This window comes from Panthera pardus, unplaced genomic scaffold (genome assembly GCF_024362965.1).
Source record: "Panthera pardus isolate Hobbes unplaced genomic scaffold, ASM2436296v1 HiC_scaffold_4, whole genome shotgun sequence".
Taxonomy (NCBI): Eukaryota; Metazoa; Chordata; class Mammalia; order Carnivora; family Felidae; genus Panthera; species Panthera pardus.
The window spans coordinates 3,886,647-3,909,277 of NW_026526969.1; the positions used below are offsets into that span (position 1 = coordinate 3,886,647).

A 22,631-nucleotide genomic window follows, 5' to 3' on the forward strand; every position below is an offset into this window, starting at 1 on the left:
GTGCCTTAGCTGAACCCTTGCTTTACCCACATGTGTCTATAAGTCAGCGGGTTCTAAGCTCGGTTTCACCGATTGCCCCCTAGGTGAATTTGTACGCGTTATTTATAAGCCCAGGGTTCCATTTCATTATTTGAAGAAGGCAGTATTTGGGGTCGACGGGCAAGCTTCTCTCTGGGATTATATAATCATACCCGAAACAGAGTTCCTTTGGGAAAGATGCACGAAGGAAAAAGGTGTCCGTAGTGGATCCAGAATGCTGGAAGCTCCAGCCTTTCACACAGGACAAGAGAAACAATGACTGCAGGTAAACTGATCACAGTGTGTTCTGGAAACCTGATGAGATGGCGTATGCTGAGTTGTGTGTGATACTATTGTTTGCTGATGGAGCGAAATGTGAAGTGTTTTACCAGCATAGTTGTTTCGACACAGTGCACTAACATGTTACTGAATTCTTGACACAGGCATTTCCCATGCAATGCTAAACTCAAATCCCCTTGTAAAGAATCATTCCAGATTGAATCCACATATGGGGCTGGATGAGGAGTGTGCATGAACCCTGTCATCACGTGTCTTAGGTACAGGGGACAAGATGTTCAGCTGCTTTCCAGGGAACAAACCACAGTTCTTTTTTTTTTTTTTTTTTTAATGTTTTATTTATTTTTGAGACAGAGACAGAGTGAGAGCAGGGGAGGGGCAGAGAGAGAGGGAGACACAGAATCCGAAGCAGGCTCCAGGCCGTGAGCTGTCAGCACGGAGCCCGGCGCGGGGCTCGAACCCACGAACCGCGAGATCATGACCTGAGCCGAAGTCGGACACTTGACCAACGGAGCCACCCAGGCGCCCCAACCACAGTTCTGAATGTAACAGAGAGAGTCGCCTGGGTGGCTCAGTCAGTTGAGCGTCTGACTCTTGGTTTCGGCTCAGGTCATGATCTTGCGGGTTTGCAGGTTTGAGCCCCGCGTTGGGCTCCACGCTGATTCTGTCTCCCCCTCTCCTTCTGCCCCTCCCCTGCTTGTGCTCTCTCTCCCTCTCTCAAAATAAGTAAATAAAAAAAAAATAAGCAAACAAACGTGTAATCTAGAGCAATGCCACTTTTTTTTTTTTTAAATCTTTTTTTTAACGTTTTTATTTATTTTTGAGACAGAGAGAGACAGAGCATGAACAGGGGAGGGGCAGAGAGAGAGGGAGACACAGAATCGGAAGCAGGCTCCAGGCTCTGAGCCATCAGCCCAGAGCCCGACGCGGGGCTCGAACTCACGGACCGTGAGATCGTGACCTGAGCTGAAGTCGGATGCTTAACCGACTGAGCCACCCAGGCGCCCCTCACTTTTGGAAACGAAAAATCACGACTGACTTGCGAGCACGGCGATAAAGACGCCTTGTGTTAAGGCCACTTCTACATCACGCCTGTGACCGAGCTTTCATTATTCAATGGGTTCCCTCAGTGTGTATTTCATTGTATGCAAATTCTGATCTGGAGGAACGCTTTGTAATCGCGTTTCCGTTCGTTAAGGCCTCTTGCCCAGTTGGCAACCTTCCTTCTTCCTTGACCGGGGCCTCTGTTTCGGGCACCGCCAATCCAGTGCCTCCTCAGAACAAACCGCTTAAGGGAAGGCCCGGCCACTCCTTCACGAGCTCGACTGGAAGTGGAAAATCACGGTTGCGGAGGAAGTAAGTGCAAAGGTCAGGAAACTACGGATTCAGAGTCGAACCCTCATGTTTTTGCTTTTCTGGCAGGAAACGGCAACTGGGATCAGACAATGGGATTTTGAAGGAAAACATGAGAGGCTGATCTTTCAGTTGTGACACGGGACCTTAGGACAATCTTCTACGCTTCCTCACCGCAGAGGGGCCAGCCATCTCTCGAAGCCCTTCAGCACCTGCTCGTCTTCTCTGAAACTTCAAGATGGAGTGAGTAAAAAAAATGGCAATTTCAGAGTTAGCTGGGTTTCAGACTCCAGTGCCTCCGCGTCCTGACTCATGACCTTGAGTACGTTAACGTCTCCGAGCCTTGACTTCTTTACCTTTAAACAAAAAGAGGCAAGGGTTCCAGTTCTTCCGTGTAGCGTGAGGCGTCCATGGTATAATGTCTGCAGAAGTGGCTATGCCACACTTTGCACATAGTAGGTGCTCAGTAAATGATACTTCTCCTCAATGTCTGTATCTGCCTGTATTACAGACACCAGCTACTCTTTGACCTCACAAGTCTTTCTTTCTGGATGTGGATGTTGGGTTGTCCGATGTTTCGGAACATTTTTTGAGAGCCACAAGAGCCTCTGGCACGATACTAGAGGGCGTTTGCTTATCTGTGGTTTCTGTTGACTCTAATCTTTCCAAGCGCCAGATCCTGCATGATTTTGTGCATCTTCTTTCCCTTGCTTGATCTCGTGGGATTTGTCTCCTTGACTGCCTAGAACTGCCGTGAGGCCCCTGAAGCCTGACTCATCCTCTTTCCTTCCAGCTTGGGCTTCAGCATTACCCCCAAACGTTCTAGTTATTTCTGGTATAATCGTAATAGCTAACGTCTGTTCGGTGCTTACCAGGTGGTAGTTATTGTGTGAAGCTCACGCCATTTAGTGTCACTTAACGTGATCTCCCAGTAACCCAAATGAGGAAAATGCTTTTCTAATCTACATCTGATAGTCAGCTACCCGAGGCGTGAAGAGGCTGAGTTTTGGCCGGATTCAGGGGCAGGAGGAGGATTTGAATGCAGAGCTATAAGACTTCAAAACCAGTGCTCAGCTGCTCTGCTGGAGGGCTTTTTCAGTACCACCTGGTCTTCGGACTGGCCAGAGGCACGGGAGGGCGTGAACTCCTTCCTCCTCGAGGGGGAACCGTTGGCAACAGAAGCCACTCAGCTGAAACATTCTGTGGCTATGAACAGGATGCAATTAAGTCTATAATCTGTTACGGTCACCTGAAGGATCATTTGGAAATGACAACTCTTTCCAACGAGCAGTTCAGATGATGTAGGTGTTCATGTTTGATACCCATAACGTCTGTGCTTATCATTGCTCGTCATTCCAGATGGACAAGCAGGAAATATCTCTGAGGAGTGTCTTCAAAATGAACAATTGGAGGAGTCAGAGTGACCCTTCGGCTCTCAAACCCCAGGACCTTGCATGCATTAGAGCTTTCAGTTCAATAGCTCCGTCCATCCTTTCAGAGCAAGAGAGCGATATGGCTTCAGCCTTTGGGAAGACACCATTTACTGGTAGAGTGGTGACAGGTTGGAGAGCTCTCTTCTGTTCTGGCCCTCAGCATGGTGACATCACCTCCTTACGTCTTAAGTTCCACAGCCCTGGGCGGGGGGCAACATGGAGGTGGGGGTGGCAGAGTTTAACTGTTGGAATAATTGAGGGAGGCAAGGCAGTCAGGTGGCCTGTTGGTGCTTACATTAAAAAAAAGAAGAAGAAGAAGGAAGGAAGGAAGGAAGAAAGAAAGAAGAGGGGTTTCTAAAATCTCTGTTATTTCTGTAAATAGAATGCATATATATTCCCCTCTCCTGCTTGGATTGGAAGGCAAAGAATGTAGGACTGTCCAGTTCACTGGGCACTTGTGACCCCACCAAAGGGGTTCTTGGTTTGGAACCAGACAAGGTTGGCTTTGAATTCCCATTCCATTCATTTTTAGGGATGTGTTTTTTGACAATTTAGTCATCGTCGTAACCTCCCAGTTTCACACTGGGGATAATCACATAATGGCCATTAAAAACTGTCTCCAGATTCTTGGATACTTTTCCCACTGGGTGTCTATGTCTCCTCTCCTCCAATCTGGGTGAATCTTGTGACTGTTTCGGCCAACGGAATATGGCGGAAATGATGCCGAGCGGCTTCTGCGGCTAGGGTATATGAACCACCTAGCCTCTGCCTGGTATCTTGAGCCACTTATTCTGGGGAAGACAACCACCACAGAAGAGGTCCAACTACACAGGGAGGACCACGTCTACAGACCCTGTTAAGCAACCAGCTGACAGCAGCGTGGAGTAGCAGCCCTCTGTGTGAGCCATGTAGGACATCCAGTCTAGTCAAGTCCTCATGGCCACATGCACCTGACATCTGACCCAATGGTGTAAAAGGTCCCAAGTGTGAACTGCCCACCCACGCCCCCTGCAGATTCCTGACTCACAAAATCGTGAGCAAAATCAAATCGTTGTTTGACGTATTTAGTAGCTGACGGGCCTGAGTTTCTTCCACACTGGTTCTCTTCCCGTCTAAGGTTGTCATTGGTGACCAGGATGACTTTGTGTCCCTAGGATGATGGTTTTTGGCAGTGGCTGGAAGGACGTGGTGAGGTCATCCCCCTAGTGACAGCCCCGTCTTGCCGTTGTGTGTCTTGAGTTTGAGTCACTGCCTTGGGGCCAATTTGTGTAAACTGGGGGCCATGTGGGTAGACTTATAAACTGCGGTAAAACCTGGAAAGATGGATACCATCACTGAGGACTCACTGCTAATCTCAGAACTCAGTGGGCTTTTCTCACTGCCCTTGCTATTTCCACAGAAATGATCCAGACTGCACACTGACTTGAAGCCAGCTACTTTTCTGTTTTTCCGTTCACTTACTATGTTCAAATTGGTCCTAATGTACCAGGGAGAGATTGCAACCGGGAGCACAGACGGCAAGGGGAAGCCTGTGGGCGGAGCAGTGAGGGAGAGCCCTGGAGAAAGAGGAGTCATAGGACATCAGAGCTTCGCGGACAGCCCGTCGTCCCCAAGGGGGTGCGGTGACGGTGGCCCCGGTTGACGGGAGGCCAAGCTAATTCCACGTGGCACGGATGGTGGAGGAGACTCTGAGACCTAACTGAGCATCGTTTGCTTGCCAGGAACAGAAAGTCTGACACGTGCTAATTGAAGAAAGAGGGTCTCTCTAGTCAGGAGATCGGGGAACCTCAAGGCATCCGATTGCATGGAGTAGTTAAAGTAATCGCCCAGAGCTGCATAGCTAACGTGTGGCAAAGTTGGAACTTGCATCCATGACCACTGTCTTGGTGTCCAGGGTTGGCTGCTTATCTGAAGCTCTGGATCTTTAAGATAAATTCTCTTGAAGAGTACAGCTTCTTCTTTTTTTTTTTTTTTTAAGTTTATTTATTTTGAGAGAGAGAGAGAGAGAGCAGGAGGGAAAGAGAGAATCCCAAGCAGGCTCCGTGCTATCTAGGGCAGAGCAGACTCAGGGCTTGAACTCATGAACCGTGAGATCACAACCTGAGCCCAAACCAAGAACCAGATGTTTGACTGAGCCACCCAGGCGTCCCTCTTGAAGACTACAGTTGAACTAGTTGGGGCCCAGAGAGTGGTTTTGAATCCGATGTCCAGTCCTGGCTGTGACGAGTAGGACCCTTGCGGGCTCTGGGTGGGGGTGGGGGTGGGGTTAGGGAGTCGTTCTCTAAAAAGAGAATGTGAGTCGCGAGGAAATACTGAGCATTGTTGGCAAACCAGGGAGTGGTGAGGGGTCACAGCACAGAGCCGAGATGTCCCTGTGGCTCCTCTGTCCAGGTAATGCCCTCTTGCCGGAGCTGGAGCTCCCGCAAGGCTTCCCTGGCAGAGAAGTGATGTGCCAAGGACATCTGAATCTCGGGCGTTGTTGCTCTTGTCTCCATTCAAGAGACAATGGCCCTAGCCGGACTTGTGTCCTTAAGGCAGAGTGTCCCATCCTTCCTTAACATCAGCAGAGACCTAGAATTTTAAAAAATACAGTCTCTTTTTTTGTTTGAAGCGTGGAGATTGACATCACAACATTGGAAGGGAGACCCAGTCCTACCTTTCTCGCCTCAAGGCCAGGCTCATCTCTGCCCAGCTGCATGCTTAGCATTGGCACAGATGTCAACTTGTCCCATAGTCTCCTCCGCGGTGGACTGCGTAATTTCTCAGAGGGGGCTGCCTCTCTCCTTGGTTCTCTTGACCTCAGCCAGGCTGTGTTCCTTTCAGCTGGTGTCTCGGGGAGGTGCGGGGACTTTGATAAAACACCGCACCGGACTCGGCTTCCCCAGCGAGTGAATTGAGATAAGAGGCCCCGAGAAACCAGACATTTGGATGTCAGCGTTTGTGTTTGGGAGAGAAGTTTATTTGGAGACTAGAGGAGACTCTGCTCTTTAGAAAACGACAGAGGGAAGCGTAGCCTTAGTGTGCGGGCAGCCTCCATCAGGGAGCAGGTGGCTTTCAAGGCACAGGAATGTTTCCAGATGCCACATGTGCCTTTGGAAGACAAAGGCAAGCTCCTCAAGGGGCCGGAGACAACACGGTTGCCCCTGGGCCTGGGGAGCCGCGATCATTCCTAAAAAGACACAGAGTTCCCTTCCGTACCCCTCTGCGTGGCGCCAGCCTCAGCCAGTACTGGCAGCCACAGAAAATCCGGCAGGACTGATGTCGTAGGAGCACGGTTGTCAGGGACGATAGGGAAGGGGGCGGATCAGTCGGATGATCTTGTTTGTCCTGGTGCCGGGGTGGAAACGCATGGGCCGGGGGGTACGTGGCAGCGTCGACCTGGCTTCAGTGGATCGGCTTTATCTTCGCTAACAGGCCCCTGCTGTGTGTTTGCCAAGCGTTGTTCCCTTGGGCTAGCTCCGAGACAGGCTGCTGAGGGCGGGTGACTCATCCGTGGGCTCCGATGGGCGCTCTCTGCCCGCTTGTGGGCTGTATGTAGCCTGCGTACGTTGTGTCATGAACTTTCAGGTTGGTAAGATGCTGGGGACTCCCAGATGATGTCACCTGTCTACTGTTAGGGTGGTAACAAGCCTCTGAGACTCCTGTCACGGTGTGGGGGACAGTAGGGATGCTTCAAGAGACTGTGCTCGGAAGCTCGATTCAATCTGCTCATCCTGCCTGGTGGGCAGAGAGAGAGAGAGAGTTAAGGGTGCCCTCTGCATTGCCCTCAGTCACCTTCCTGGGCTACGTGTGTGCATATGGATGCATGTGCACACACTTATTTGTGTGCGTGTGTATGTGTGTGCGCAGCGGTCACCCCCTTGCTGCACATGTATGTGTGTGTGCACGTGTATATGTGCGTGTGTATATACTTAGCCTGTTTCTCATTATGTTATTAAGGGAGAGTTTGGGGAGAATATGGTAATGGGTGTTCTCCTCTATGCGATGAGTCTCAGAAGTTTAGGAATGCTAAAGCAATGAGGGGAGTTAGGCATGTGGTGTGATACGAAGCGAGCTCTGGAATCCATCTGACTGGTTTGGACCTCAACTCGACTTTACATACAAGCTATGTGATGTTGCTTCAACTTCTCTGAGCACCGAGTTTCTCATTTCAAAGACCAGGTTAATCACCGTGTTTACATTGCAGGGTTATTGTGAGGCTTAACGTGAGATAATCCATGGCAAGTATTTGGCACAGTGCCTGTCCCGTTGTAAAGGATTTATAAATGTAAATTACCGCTATGATTAATCAATATCTCTAACAAGCTCTCAGTATCACATTATGGATGGGTTTCGTGTCTTTAGATCTCTGCTGAACTCATGCATACTTATGGCTTTACCAGCCTTTGGAGCAAATGCATCCCAGGTGGCTGTTCCGGGGCAGCTGGAAGCCTCTGGGTGCCACACAGCCCCTCTTCCAAGGCACTGTCTCTCATGTCAAGCTGACGTCTGCTGGCTTGATGTTTTCTGAGTGCCTGTCTTCCTCTCCTGGCTTCGCTCCAGCTAGGGACTGCTGGCCAAGGTGACCAGCGCAATCCTGGTCTAAACCAAAGGATTAAAGCAACTTCCCTCCAAGATAAATGCATTTCCTTCCATGATTAATAAGTTCATTACCTAATTGAAGAAAACCACGCAAGTGGCAAGAGAAGCCACGGGCAAGAGTGTGTGTGCGTATGGGGGTGGTGGTGGTGTGCAAATGTGTGTGTGTGTTCGTGCTTATCTGTGCATGTTGGTGACCGTGCACAAGGGTGCTCGTGGCCGTGTGCACCCTCGTGGAGCGAGGGGAAGGAACATGAAATCCATAAATCCCATACTGCTGTTCACGGAGCATCTTTGGAGTTTGGGTCTGAAGATTATAGTTGAACTCTGCCAGTTCATTCATTATTTAATCCTTTAATTGATGACCGTGGCGGATGGATGACTGCAGCACATCCTTGGCAGGGAGGCAAATCCCATTTATTTGTTTGTTACAGTTGCACAATTTAGTGGAGAGCGGGTGATGGGAGGTCACCCGTGCTTCATGGTTCAAAATGTTATTATAAATAACAATTAATCCACTTAGATATCTGGCTCCGCTCAACCTGGAGAATCCTACTGGATATAAAAGATTCTGGAGCAGAATGCTGGGAAGGAAATGCAGTTTTCCATCTCCTTGGCTCGCTCTCACTGGCTGGTCTTCCAAAGCGCACAAGGTTTTCCAAGACGATACACATTCAAGAATGTCGGTGCCACCTCTTAACTCTGTTGTTTTTTTTGCCAGGATCATCTCTTTGGCAGTTATAACCACGCATAACCGTGGGATGTTTCTTAAATTGCTACATTCAACTATTAGGATTTCTGTTATTCATCTGTTCTCTCTGTATTGTCTTCTTAAGACGATTGCAAATTCCTTGAAGGCAGAGATGATCCCTTAGCACAGGTAAAGGACAGATGCCTAATAACACAGGAAATGAACACTGATTGAGCTCCTACTGTGAGCCAGGACCCGTGTTGAGCGCTTTCGTACACGCTCAGCAAGATTTGAATGTGGAGGGACGTGGAGAGAGAGATCCACCTGAATGCCAAAAAATGACGTAAAACAGTACCATCACATAGCCCAGCATAACGTGACGCGATAAAAGGGGAAAATATCGGAACCGTAAAAACAATAAAAAAAAAATGCAATTTTATAAATTTAGAGAGAATGCAGTAACAACTCTGATTTATGCTTCATATTTAAATTCACAGTCTGGTTTCCACCTGTATTATGGTCTTCAAATGCTTCTGCCTAAGATTTCCATCTACTTCAATGAGCAAATCTGTGGGTTCATCAGGTTTGGTGAGGAAAACAGAAGCTATTCTATGCATCCTGGGCACAAAGAATTTTTTTAAATATAGGCTTTTTTTTTTTTTAAGAGCAATTTTTGGTTCAAAGCAAAATTGAGCAGAAAGTACAGCGAGTTCCCACATATCCCCTGTCTCCCGCCCCCACAGGCTCCCATACCCCGCACCAGAGTGGTACATTTGTTACAATCGGTGAACCTACACTGACATATCATTGTCACCCAACGTCTGCAGTTTAAATTTTTGTTTAAACTTTTATTTATTTTTGAGAAACCGAGACAGAGTATGAGCAGGGGAGGAACGGAGAGAGAGGGAGACACAGAATCCGAAGCGGGCTTCAGGCACAGAGCCTGATGCGGGGCTCGAACTCATGAACCGCGAGACCGTGACCTGAGCTGAAATCGAGTCAGATGCTTAACCGACTGAGTCACCCAGGAGCCCCTAACGTCTGCAGTTTATATTAGGGTTCACTCTTGGTCTTGTACGATCTATAGGTTTTGGCAAATGTACGATAATGTGTAAACACCGCTATCGTATCGTACAGAGTAGCGTCACTGCCTAAAAAGCCCTCTGTGCTCTGGGTACAAATAATTTTAGTGTAGGATTTAGAGATTTATTTAGATGTTGGAAGACATAGGGAACTGAAGTTGGTGGTAATCCACAGTCAATGGTTTTAGCCTGGCGTATCAAAATGGGGGGTTCAAAAGAGTCCTCTGGGAAGCTTCTGGGAGTCTCCTGTCTGACCTTCTGTCCTGATTCATCTGCCCTCAGAAAATAATGGGCTTCCAAATCTCTCTTCCAACGATTGTCCTTCCTTGGGAAACTCTAACTCAGCACCATCTGGGGAAGGGGATTCTGGGAAATGCTTTTCTCAAGGGATGCTTAAGTCGAGAGACCTTCAAAGGGGCTAGTAAGCGCTGAGTCGACAACAATCTTTGTGTAGTTGACCTTTCCATAGCATTAAGACCCTCGTCCTCCCGGAAAGTTCACTTTCCAGAGATGTACAACCCAATGCACCGTATTTATTTATGGATCGAGCGTGTATCTTGAACCCCTGCCTCCTCTTCCCTGTCTTAGGCTCCAGGCAGGACCACCTGGAAGAAAATCTAGAGCTCAGAACACGTCTAATGCAGCCAGAAACTGAGATAATCAGTTGTATTTTATACCTTCAGGATCTTTTTTCTGACTACTTGGGCTCCGTCGTTGTATATTCCAGGTCAGAAGTATTGTTTTAACCCCTGCACCATGTGTTTTTTTAGTTTAAAAAGCAACAGCATGCCTTCAGGCCAGTGTCCTTATTTTGTAGCCACCTGTCACGTGAGTCGTAATCCCGGCACCTCATAAATGGAAAGAGTGACCTGTCAAAACCGGAGGCTTCCAAAGGGCAGGGCATGCTTTTGCTGAGATTTCCGGGGGGTTAATTTTGGGAGCGACACCACATCCAGCAGCAAAGGTGCCATTGGCTCAGCCTGTCCAGGCTTCCCAGCCTTTTCTGCTTTGTCATGCGCATCGTGAGATAAAGCAGACACTTGGCTCAGCACTGCACGTAAAAGAGGGATCACTTGAATGTCATGGGCATTGTCATCGAATTGAGGTGAGTCCATCCTGTGTAAAGCCTTTCCATGACTGAAACAAAAGCAAGAGGAGCAATGAGCTTTCCAGCGTTGATTTCGTCAAGGAGGCTCAAAGTACAGGTGGCAGCATTCACGGCACTGAAGATCCTTCCTCCCTGCTGAATGGCTTCATTGTTTGGGGTCACACTTGGCAGTGAATGGGAGTCTCTGAAGACATGAAACGCCTAAGCAGACCTCCGTGGAAGATTAGTTTCTGTGGCGCACCACCGACTTCCAGGTTCACGCTGCCTTTATATTTTGCTCCTGGTGTTTCTAAAGCTGCAAATGCAAATTCGTGACTCGTTCCTGCGCTGCAAATGGTTTGAGGTCATCAACAGAGGCTCTCGCGAATTTGTGGCCACTTAAGTTCACTAGCCCTTGTCTCATCGAATCAAATTCAGATCATCGCTTGAAGCGTCTGAAGGCTGCTTGGCCTCCTAAAACTCCCAAAAGTTAAGAAAAGCAAAAACAACCGCTTTTTCTTTTTATTATAAAAGCAAAGCAGATTCGTTTGAGAACATCTGGGAGATAGCGACAAGCAAAACCAGAAAGCCAATTATAATGTAGTGCCCAGAGATCACCGCTAGGAAGATTTGGGTAAATATATATATATTTAAAAAAAATTTTTTTTTCTTAATGTTTTTTATTTATTTTTGAGACAGAGAGAGACAGAGCATGAGCGGGGAAGGGGCAGAGAGAGAGGGAGACACAGAATCGGAAGCAGGCTCCAGGCTCTGAGCCGTCAGCACCAGAGCCTGATGCGGGGCTCGAACTCACAGACTGTGAGATCATGACCTGAGCCGAAGTCGGATGCTCAACCGACTGAGCCACCCAGGCGCCCCTGGGTAAATATATTTTTAAGACCTCTCTTTGTTGGGGCACCTGGGTAGCTCAGCTGGTTAAGCGTCAGCTTTGACTCAGGTCATGATCTCGCAGTTTGTGGGTTCGAGCCCCGCGTCAGGCTCTGTGCTGACGGCTCAGAGCCTGGAGCCTGCTTCAGAATCTGTGTCTCCCTCTCTCTCTGCCCCCTCCCCCACTTGCACTCTGTGTCTCTCTGTCTCAAAAATGAATAAACATTAAAAATTTTTTTAAAACCCTCTTTGCTTTTATTTTCATCCTTCTTTCTATTCCAGACCCATCACTATCTGTATGTAAACACCCCTGCACATAATGTATCTTATCAGTGATTATAGATATGTAAACTGTGCACTCCTTGATAATCCGGATTTACTCAAATATTTACTTATATATCATTAGTTATTCTGTAGCATCATATCTGATGGCTGCCGCCTCCCTTTCAATGTTCTTTTTGCAACAATGTTTCATTATATTGCTTCATAGCAAAGTTTTCTCGACTCATCTATAGGAAAATCTTGTCCAGTCAAGCCAGAAAAATGCAGACGTCAGAGCAATTCGGCCAAGCTCCTGGTCGAGGGTTATTATGTATACTCTCCCACGAAGAAAGGTGTCGCCGAGCAGAGGTCAGTGTTGGTGCCGAGGGTGTGAAATGAATGGACCCTCAAAACGACTGTGTTTTGGGGAAGTAATTCAGCAGCAGGCACTTTGTCTGACTTGAGGACAAATATTAATTTCTTTTACTCTTGTTTTTCCCCAATATACCTGAGACCAGCGGATACTTAATGAATGTAGAACCATTTGTAGGCAATCATAAACTGGCAACACAATCAGCCTATTGAACACAAAGTATGTACAGGAGAGTTTGGTAGGTGTGTGAAGAGAAATAAAGACAAAAATTCTCCCACGTCACACGAGTGCCAGGTACTGTGGCTAGACTAGTCACCCACTCAGTTATCGACTGCCTTCTAATTTTTTGCTAACAGCGTCCCAATATTGTTGTGGGTATTGTCATGCATACCTTGCTCAGATGAAATATTCACTTTTCCAGGCTCTCTTGCAAGGAAGGGTAACCATGTGATAGTACCCTGGCCAATGAGTTGATATGGGAATCTACGGGGACTCTGGGAATGTTTTGACTTTTTCTACTAAACGGGACTGGCTTGATTGCCTTGTTTCTTCTCTTCTCCTTCTCTTGTATTCATGCGTTGAACACAGATTTGGTGTCCGGAGCCGTGGCAGCCATAGTTGCATCTTGAGGAAAGAAAAAAAATTGCTGATCTCTGGTGACATTATTGAGCCACAAAACCAAGAGAAGTAACTTCCCATCTCTGGACTTGCTATATGAAAATAATAAACTCTTACTTGTTTATGTCACTATTAAGTCAGTCAGTCTTTCTGTTTGGGTGCAGAGATCAGTCAAAAAATGCAAATGATCGACGATGTTCTTAGGGACTGTGAGAAGTTTTGTTTGGCTAGAGCAGAGGGCATATCAGGATCGAGGAACAGGAGTTCCCAGGGTTAGAGTGGGATCATAAAGAGGGCTTATATACGAAGCTTACCTGGGATACCTCGAAAGTGCTGGTGAATTTATGCTCAGTTTGGCAAACAATGGGAAGTTTCTGGTGATGTAGGGGCAGAAGTCAGGAAGTATTGGGAGGCTGGGAGTAGTGGGAGAGGTGAGTTGGAGTAGAGAAAGGTAGTCTACGGCCATACCACCCTCAACGTGCCCGATCTCGCCTGATCTCAGAAGCTAAGCAGGGTCGGGCCTGGTTGGTACTTGGATGGAGTGGGGAAAGGTGGGAGTTGGGGCGAGAGTCAGGAGGCCGTTGGTGCAAAGCACGTAAGGAGTAGAGGAGACCTGAACATGGTAGCTGTCTTCGTCTGCCTGGGATGCTATAACAAAACCACAGCCAGAGTGGCTTGAACACCAAAAGTTTAGTTCTCGCCGTTCTGGAGGCTGACAAGTCTCAGACTGGCCAAGGGTGTTGGCCACTTTGATTGTCGGTGAAGATCCTTCTGCCTTGTAGATGACCGTTTTCTCACTGTGCCTTGACGTGGTGGAGAGAGAGATCTCTGGGGTCTCTTCCTCTTCTTACACAAACAACAGCCCTGTTGGATTGGGGCCCCGCCGTTATGACCTCATCATTCCTTTATCATCTCACAGGACCTGTCTCCAAATAAGTCACACTGGGCATTAAGGGCTTCAGTGCATGTGCTTTGAGGCGACACGGACGTTCGGCCCGTCACAGTGACCATGGGATGGAAGTAAGGGGTTGGCGTCTGTAGCATTGCAGGGATGAAATCTACCAGACTTAACATCGATTGAAGTGGGCGAGAAGGCAAGTGGTGATCAAAGACGCTTTTGAGTGTCAGGCTTCAGTGACTGTAAGAATAGTGACATCGTGTAAAGATTTAGGAAATTTAGGAGCAAATGCAGCTTCTGGAAGAGGTGGGTTTTTAGGCCAATCAAACTGGAGGTGCTGTCAGGAGGAAACGATGTGGTGGCTTGTTACAAATTTGGGGGGAACGTTTCCTACGCGCTAGACAGCGGCCCTTTAAGTGCATGATGCCATTTAATTAGCAAACCACTGTACGGGGTAATGCTGTTATAGTCTCCTTTTTCTAGATGACGAAACGGACACTTGTGGCATTCCAGGCCGGAAAATTATAGCCCATGTTACTGAAAGAAACTCGTCAGATCAGATCACCCAAACTGCTATGGGTGGTCTTTGTGAACCACGGAAAACCTAAGTGGTTTGGAAAACTGGAGACCAACAAATGGAGTTCAGATTTCCAACCAAGAAAGAAGATGGGGTCTGCAACTGAAGAAGCTTCCAGAAAGCCTGGTGGAAGATCAAAGGGCTGGCGTGTGAGCACCTAGGAGAGGAAACCACAGACCTAACAGCCAGCGTGGGCTCACCACGAGCAAGTTCTGCGCGATTAACTTCATCCAGAATGCTGACAGCACGGCGTTTGGCAAGAGAAAGGACACGTGAGTGGAGCAGCTACTGATTAAAGAGCTTTTATTTTTAAAGGGACTGATTTAAAAGTAAATGTTAATCCGGTGGAAAGTGTCTAGTGACATGCTTTGGAGCTTTGCCCTTGCCTTATGATTTTTTTTTCCTTTTAATCTGTGATTTGCATGAACATTTGGAAAGAGGTTTATTAAATGAATGTACAACTTGAAGCTGGCAGCCTAGTAAGCATGACGGAGATAAAAATCAATATCCCGAAGGGTGCCAATGAGAGGGTGCGGGGTCTGATTTTAACAAAATCAATACGTTGGGTAAACGTGAGGTCCCAAGCACAGGTTCAACTGCTTACGGCTGGAGAGACATAGGCTGACAGCGCCATATGTGAAAAGGAGTGTTAGTTGAGAGTGAACTACGTAACACGGCTGGAAAAGAGTAAGCGTGATCTCGGTTGGCATTATGGCAAGCACAGGGGGTTCTACAATTCACAACAAAGTCATCAGAGATATCTTTGTAAGGCATAGATTGGCTTCTAACATAGAAATATTCTTTTCTTTTCTTATTTTTGTTTTTTTAAATTTTTATCCATTTTTGAGAGAGAGATACAGAGCGTGAGTGGGGGCGGGGCAGAGAGAGAGGGAGACACAGAATCCGAAGCAGGCTCCAGGCTCCGAGCTGTCAGCACAGAGCCCGATGTGGGGCTCGAACCCACAAACTGCGAGATCGTGACCTGAGCCGAAGTCGGACTCTCAACCGACTCCGCCACCCAGGTGCCCCAAAAATATTCTTTCTTGATAGCTATCTGCTCAGTCTAAATGCCAAGGCTTAGTATGTCTATCCCGTCCCAACAACTCACATTCTATCCCACCTTCCCCCTAGTATATCTGATACATTGGTCTTACTGGAAAATTTTGTGTCCCTGGGTGACACGAGGCCACTTCGTGATAATGGCTTTGCTTATTCTGGAATGAGCCTGGACTCCCGCCCTCTCAACCCTCAACTTCTTAGTTAAAAAGCTCTGTTCCTTGAGAGCGAGCACGCAGGATGGTCTCCTCACCTGCAAACTCTTCCCTAACTTTCGCTCCCATGTTCCAGCACCTCGCAGGACTTACTCTTCCCTCTACCAGGACCCTAGGGCTCTTCATCCAGAGACTCTCATGTCTTATGATTACTCATTTACTTTCTTGTCTCCCTTGAGAGGGATGGCCAGCTTTTACGATCATCTTTGTATTTCTTGTGCCTAGTTTGGTGTGTGATGTGGGGACCATCCAAAATTTGTTGAGTGGAATCAAAGGGGGTGACATAGGTCAAGTGAAAGTCTTTGTTTTACATCTGTGGGGCACAGTGGGTTATTATAAATACCCATTTTATAATTCTACTAGTCCTTTACCCACTAATAACTTCATGCTGTAAGGGAACAGTGAACACCGAGACAGACGTGCGAAGGCAAGCGTGGGTGTGCTTTTAGAGGGAGACGGACCGTGGGCAGACCTACAAATTGTACGGACAAACTGAAGTTTAAGAGAACCACCAGGATAGAGAGCCCTCGAGGTGAATTTTGGAGTCAGAAGGCCATGGCTTTGAGTCCATATTCTGCCGTACTAGCTGAGTAATTCTGGGCAAAGTAGTTAACCTCTCTGAGCCTTGGTTTTCCCATCTATAAAATGGGTATACCGTCCTCATAGGATGGACACGGCAGTTAACACAGAGGTATCTGGCAACCGCAATGGCACACAGTGAGCCTCAGTAGCTGGCCCTTGTTGTGTGGTGAACGGATCAGAGAGCGGATGGTCTCTGGCCAGGAGGGAGGGCTCCGGACATGTGTTCGGTGTCTTGGGGAAGAGGGATCAGTCCTGGTCTGCATGGTTCCCAAGGGGGAACCCGATGATTGAAAGCAGCAAGGACGCCAAACTGAGCTCAACTTCAGCGTCCTGAGGGTCACAGGTCACTCGAGAAGAGCTTCTAATAAAGGAGCAAGCTCCCTGTCACTGGGGGTATTTAAGCACCGGTCGCTGTTGCCTTGCTGGGGCTGCTGCAGAGAGCAATCATCCAGGACGGCAATAGTCGAACCAAGGCTTCTCTGCTAATTTGAAATGTGGCTGTCTTTAGTTTTGGGTGCTTCCAGAATAGGAACCGATGGTCTCTTGACCACAAGAAGAATAGATGTCTTTCTTCTTTTCTGACGGAGCAGTTAGAATGGGGACGGGCATGGTTTGCACACAACTTGGAGCCCCCACAAGGCCAGTCCTACCTGCAGAAGCACCCTGTGCTCTGAGGAAGGACTTTTCCTCGCTCCGTCCTTAGAACCTAGAGCAGCCCGGGCACATAAAACCTGTTGGACAAATGCATGAGTCTGTGAAGGCCAACACTACGACCCGAGCCCAGGTTTCCAGCCCTGCTTCTCTTATCAGTGTCAAGGTCCTTTCCCGGAATTTCTCTGTTAAAAATTCCTCCTGTGCTCCCGGAGCATTTAGCAATCTTTCAGGATATGTGATCATTACACCTGAGTACTGTTAGTTCTTACAAGCCAGGAGGAAGCATTCGTTTTTGGCGGATATGAGTTAAAAAAAAAAAAAAAAGATGCCTTCTGTTTAGACCTCTTGGAAGGCCCGGGCGTGGGTTGCCGCGAACCCCAAACTACTAGTAACGTATCCTGCCTCCAGTGAATGATTTGTGTCCCTTTGGAAACCGCCTCCCATGGGAAATACTGGAAACAGAACCCTTAACTCCCCCTGCTTCCCCAAGAACAACACGAGTCAACAAATCCGGAAGCCTTGCCTCTGTCTGCTTTTAAACAGTTGTTACTGAGGATCAGAGTCAGCCCGTGGTGCATGTGGCTTGATTCAAGTGGCTGCATCGGAAGAACACGGCTCCAGGAATATAGACAGCTTTCTGCTCTCCGTGCTGTCTCCTTGTGCTACTTACCACGCCATGAATCAGTAAACAGCAGCCTGTCACCCCTGGCACCAATCGTCAGCTGGACAGATTCTCGTGGCCGTAATCTCATCTCTATTTCCTTGGAACTCCTGAGAGGGGAAGGCTGTCAGAGGCTTTATTCCATTACTTTTGCTGTTTCGATGCTTGGAGGGCCAGGCTGAGAAGCAGCTCGGCCCTTAAAAAAGCCAAGTTCGGGGGCGGGGAGGTGCGCCTGGGTGGCTCAGTTGGTCACGCACTGACTCTTGATTTCAGCACAAGTCACGATCCCAATGTCGTGGGATGAGTGGGGCTCTGTGATGAGTGTGGAGCCTGCTTAAGATTCTCTCTCTCTCTCTCTCTCTCTCTCTCTCTCTTTCTCTGCCCCTCTGTTCTACCCATGCCCGTGCTCTCTCTCTCTCAACAAACAAACGAACAAACAAAGGCCAAGTGGGGCCCCTCCCTGGCCTGTTCCATGTGCCATGTCTGCGAAGGGGCGCGGAACACTGCCGCTCAGGGCTCCACAGGACACCTTCAGGTAGACAGACTAGACGACCTTTCGAATTCCATGTGGGGCTCAGCCTAGATCACCAGGCTTTTGACCAAATGGAGCTTTGAAGCTAAATCCTCAGCCCTGGGCTCCCCTGGGAATACAGTAGGGATGGGGATGAAGGCAGCCATGGTCAGTGCTGGCCAAGGTTTCCGGGTCCGGTCCATTTACCTTTGACGTTAACCAACATTTGTTGTCCAGCAGACGGAGGTGAGTTTACGCACAGAAGTTGGGGGTTTTGGTTTAGCCTCCAGAAGAAACTTGCATTGTGAAGAGGAGCTCTGGTTTTCATTAGCAAAACTCAAAGAGAGAGTTTGTGCCTTGATTTTGATTAGTAGGAATCTGGGCTTGGCAGGGATGGAAACTTCTGGGTTCTTGAAAAAGCTCACTTTAAAATCGGCAGTCTTCTGGTGTAAAATGCCTTTAGTATTTGGACCGCGGCATGATTTAGTATTAACAGATTCCAATTTCACTTTATTGTCCTGTTTTTGTTTAGTTTTGTGTTTGTTTTTGTTCTTGATTTTTTTTTTTTCCCGTTCAGCGATGACGTTCCTAGAAATACATAGTAGGCGGGTTCAAGCAGTGGGAGTCTGGGTTCTACTCCTGAAACCAAGAATACATTGTATGTTAAACAATGTATTTAAATTTGCATTTAAATAAATAAATTTTTAAAAGGGGAAAGTTTTTAAGTGGGTGACTCCAGCTGGGACAGATATGGAAACTAAGGGGGATGTTCTCCCTGGAGGATGACATTATGAGGCAAAGCTGAGGCATTCCAGAATGGAAGGAAGAGGTAGTTGCCACAGAAACTGAAATGTTGTACAAGCAAGCAAGCCTTGAGAGCCTTCAGATTTGGAGAAGTACAGAGAGAAGGGTATAGTGTGCCCCTGGGTTTAGGGAAGGATACGAGGCCACAGATTTTGACGGAAGGGAGCTGCTGCTAAGCCCCCTTCAGGGAAATTTACGGCACCACGAATGCAGGGCTGGGGAGGGAAAGGAAGGAATCCTGCACAAACTGTTGAGAGAAATAAGCTTTACTGGGTGAACCTTAAAAGAAAGGTCTTGAGGAAGGATGTGGTAGGTTGGTCCTTTATTCACTTTCCAAGAGGTATTTTGTCGGGATAGGGCCAATCTGGGGTCTTGATGAGACGCTTCCTTCAAATGAGTATTACCTTTGTAGGTGCTGGGCTTTGGACACCTGGCATGGCTGACTGACTGGCATGTTTCCATCACAGGTGAACCCCATGGGATTTTCTGGCTCCTCCTTCACATTTTTCTGGTTTGTTGGTGTTGTTTTGATCAAACTAATACGAGCTCCTTACGGATGATTGGTGGTAACAGCCTGGATATAGATTCGATGAGATGTTGGGTTCAGGAAACATTACATCTGCTTGGGAATTGATGTTAAGATTGTAAGTTAATGGTTGCATTTGGTTTGGAGAGTAAGTGATTTTTCTCAATATTCTGGAAATGGGCCCCACGCGATTATATTTGTTTCCTTATGATTCCCTGAGATTCTGGAAAGTTTAGACATTCAAGAGGTTGGGATACCACATTGTGAAGGTGTTTAATGTTCCCGTGGGAAATTTCTCAGTCTGTGGAAAAGAAATCCAGGCCCCAAATGCAGTTCCTTTGGCTGGGGTTGAGTGGACCCAGAAGGAAAGGAAAGAAAAGAGATAACTATGTGACGTTACAGTGAGACTGTAATTGCTCTGAATTGATGTGAATGAATGAAGGAAGAAAGATGAACATAAATGGGTTTTTACATATTGAATTAGTTTTGCTTTTCTGGAATCATGCTAATTTAACCCAATTTAGTTTTCCATAATAGTCTCGTATTATCCTTTTTAACTTGTACTCTATCTTTAGTTATGTCATTTAAAAAATTTCTTCTATTATTTCTTTGTGACTTCTCTCTTTCTGCCTCATTAGAAATTTGTGTATCTTATTGATCTTTCCTTTTTTCTTTTTTTAACTTTTTAAAATGTTTATTTATTTATTTTTGAGAGACAGAGACAGAGCACGAGTTGGGGAGGGGTAGAGAGAGAGAGGGAGACACAGAATGCAAAGCAGGCTCCAGGCTCTGAGCTGTCAGCACAGAGCCCGATGCGGGGCTTGAACCTACAATCAGTGAGATCATGACCTGAGCTGAAGTTGGACGCTTAACCGACTGAGCCACCCAGGCACCCCTTTATTGATATTTTCACACAATCAACTCTTGGATTTGTTCATTCCTTCTACTTGTCTGTGTTTTCTGTTGCATTAATGTCTGTCCTTTCTTCCTTTGTGTTTGTTATCCCTTTCTTCTCCTTTATTTAGATGTGTATTCTTATCTGCCAACCCCCTACTCCACCCAAGTTCTTAAGTTGGAAGTTTAACTCGCTAATTTTTAGCCTTGCCTTTTTGATGTCAGAATTTGAATATAAATTCTTTCTACCTACTCCTTTATCTGTATGCCACAAGTTTTGATAGATGGTATTTTCATTTTATTTAATTATAAATATTTAAACATTTCTATTATGATTTCTATGCTGATTCATGAGTTATGGAGAAACATGTTTTTAAAATTTCCGATTTATTATTATTTTAAGTTAATTCAAAAATTGATTTCTATCTCAATTGTACTGTAGCAAAAGAATATAGATAGTATGCAAATACGGTTTACAGGATACCCAATTCTTAAAAATACTTTGAGGGTTGTTTGTGGGCTGGTACATATTTATTTTTTGGTAAATATTCCGTGTGTTCTAGAGAACAATGTTCATCCTTTCGGTCTAGCTTGTGAAATGTGCTGTTAACATCTTTGTATCCCTTTCACTTAGGGTGTGGCCCTTGGATCCTCTGGTAAATGCAGGATTCTTAGGTTCCCCTTCTTTGCTTTGCGTGGACAGTGAGATGCTCTTATGCCCTTAGGAGTGGTTGCTCATTTCCAAAATTCTAGATTCTTGGAATCAACATTTTCCCAAGGCAATTCAACTCTAGTATTTGCTTGGAAGTCTGATGTTACAGAACAACTTCTCCTTCTCCTTCTCCTTTTCCTCCTCCTCCTCCTCCTCCTTCTTCTTCTTGCCCTTGGGGATTTTCCTTATTTTCTTGTGAGCTCAGCAATGCACTTACTTTTATTGTAATTCTTCCAACATCTGACTAGCTTGGTGGTAAAAGGCTGTTTCAGAGTATCTTGGCACACCAGATTGCCAGAGGCAGAATTCTCTAGATACCCTTTACTGATAAAATAGGTAGGACTCATTCCTTCTGTCCCTTCTCGCCTTTCCATCAGGTCTGGAGTAAGATATAGTCCCCAGGAATAGCCAGTGATCTGGCATCTTCTTGATGAGAAGGGGAAAGAGCTCTTTCCCTCCAACCCCGATTTTCATTGTGTGATGAGTTTTTCTTCCATCACAGCTGGAAGTATTGGTCTGAAATTTCATATCCTTTTGGTCACACCACATGCCCCTTGCTTGTTCATGCAGGGAGGTGTTAAGGAGGAGTTTCAAAGAGGAGCATCATAGTGGTAATGCCAGCATACTTAGAGGGAAGTGGAGGGAGAGAGCAGGAAGGAGACAATGGAATGGGGAAAGGAGACTAAAAATAGGTCTTGGCTTGGACATAAGTTGCATGGTTGTAAGTGAGAGCCCATTGGCATTATTGTATATTCTGGGCCCCTAGATTTTCAGAAAGGGTCTCTTTCATAATTTATTACTAGTAACCTAAACAGAAAAGTAACAAAGGATTTCTTGCCTACTGTGTTTGTGGTCTGATTTGGGGGATCGGGGCTTGAACACATAAGCACTTCCGTTAAGTGCTCACAATTTAGTTTGTTGGACGGGCTGTGAAGAGCACTCAGAAAAATACATGGCAGTATATGCTCCCTGCTGGAGTACACTTTTAAAATAGGACCAGGGTTCATTTGAGGCAAGTTCAATGCGAACCAGAGGAGTCAGATAAGTCTGCCTAGAGGAATCAAGACAGGAATTGGCTTTGATTCAGAGGGGCAAGAGAAAGACAGCAACCAGCTCTCTGCAGAGAGGACGTGTGTGTGTCTTCCCCGTGCCTGATGTAGGTCTTATGGAGCAGATTGCCCACACGGCATAGAATAACAGCCTAATATTGCTGACTTAAGAGAGCCACAACTTGGTCATTTTTCAAATGAGAAAGCGGAGATTCGTGGTACAAGCTCACAGCCCCCCAGGGTTTCTGACCCTCCCATAATTATACTACCAGTTCTTGGTTGGTCAGTAGTGACTTCGGACCATAATTGGAGTATGACTAATGCACGGAAATGCATAGGCTCTGCATGGACAGTAATTACATAAGAAACAGTTATTGATTTTACTTTTTCTGTAACTTAGAACGATCGAACTCCGTGAAATACCTGCAATAAATAATGAGTCGGTATTTGCAAATGCTTAGACCTCTTTAGAGCAAGGTGCTATCTTAGTATAAAGAAAAAGACCCTTATTGCCAAGCCCGGTACCTGTGAGGCGGGAGGTTATCAATTAGCTGGAAAAAAAAAAATTCCTAGAACAAAAGTTGATTTGATGATCTATCACACCAAAGAGAGAAAGAGGTAATAATTACAGATTATTTAGCCTGGAAAAAAGAGGGGAGGCTCCATGGATCCTCAGAGAGAGAGGACTCTTGATTTTCATGTTGCTTTGGACGATAGTTTTTTACCCAGATTTGCGAAGTGGGATATGGTATGTCGAGCCACTTCTGGGCGAGGATGACAGGTGATGTTTGTCGTCCCTGTGCGTAATTCCGT

At 46.7% G+C, this 22,631-nt stretch overlaps 1 long non-coding RNA gene across 1 annotated transcript in view; it reads left to right on the top strand.

Moving 5' to 3' along the window:
* The first annotated feature begins 1,629 nt into the window (after positions 1-1,629).
* Positions 1,630-22,631, top strand: part of LOC128774741 (uncharacterized) — a 54,154-nt gene continuing 33,152 nt past the window's right edge. Inside the window, exon 1 of the long non-coding RNA XR_008419185.1 lies at positions 1,630-1,911. This is a non-coding gene — a long non-coding RNA (uncharacterized LOC128774741). The remainder of the gene's footprint in view (positions 1,912-22,631) is intronic.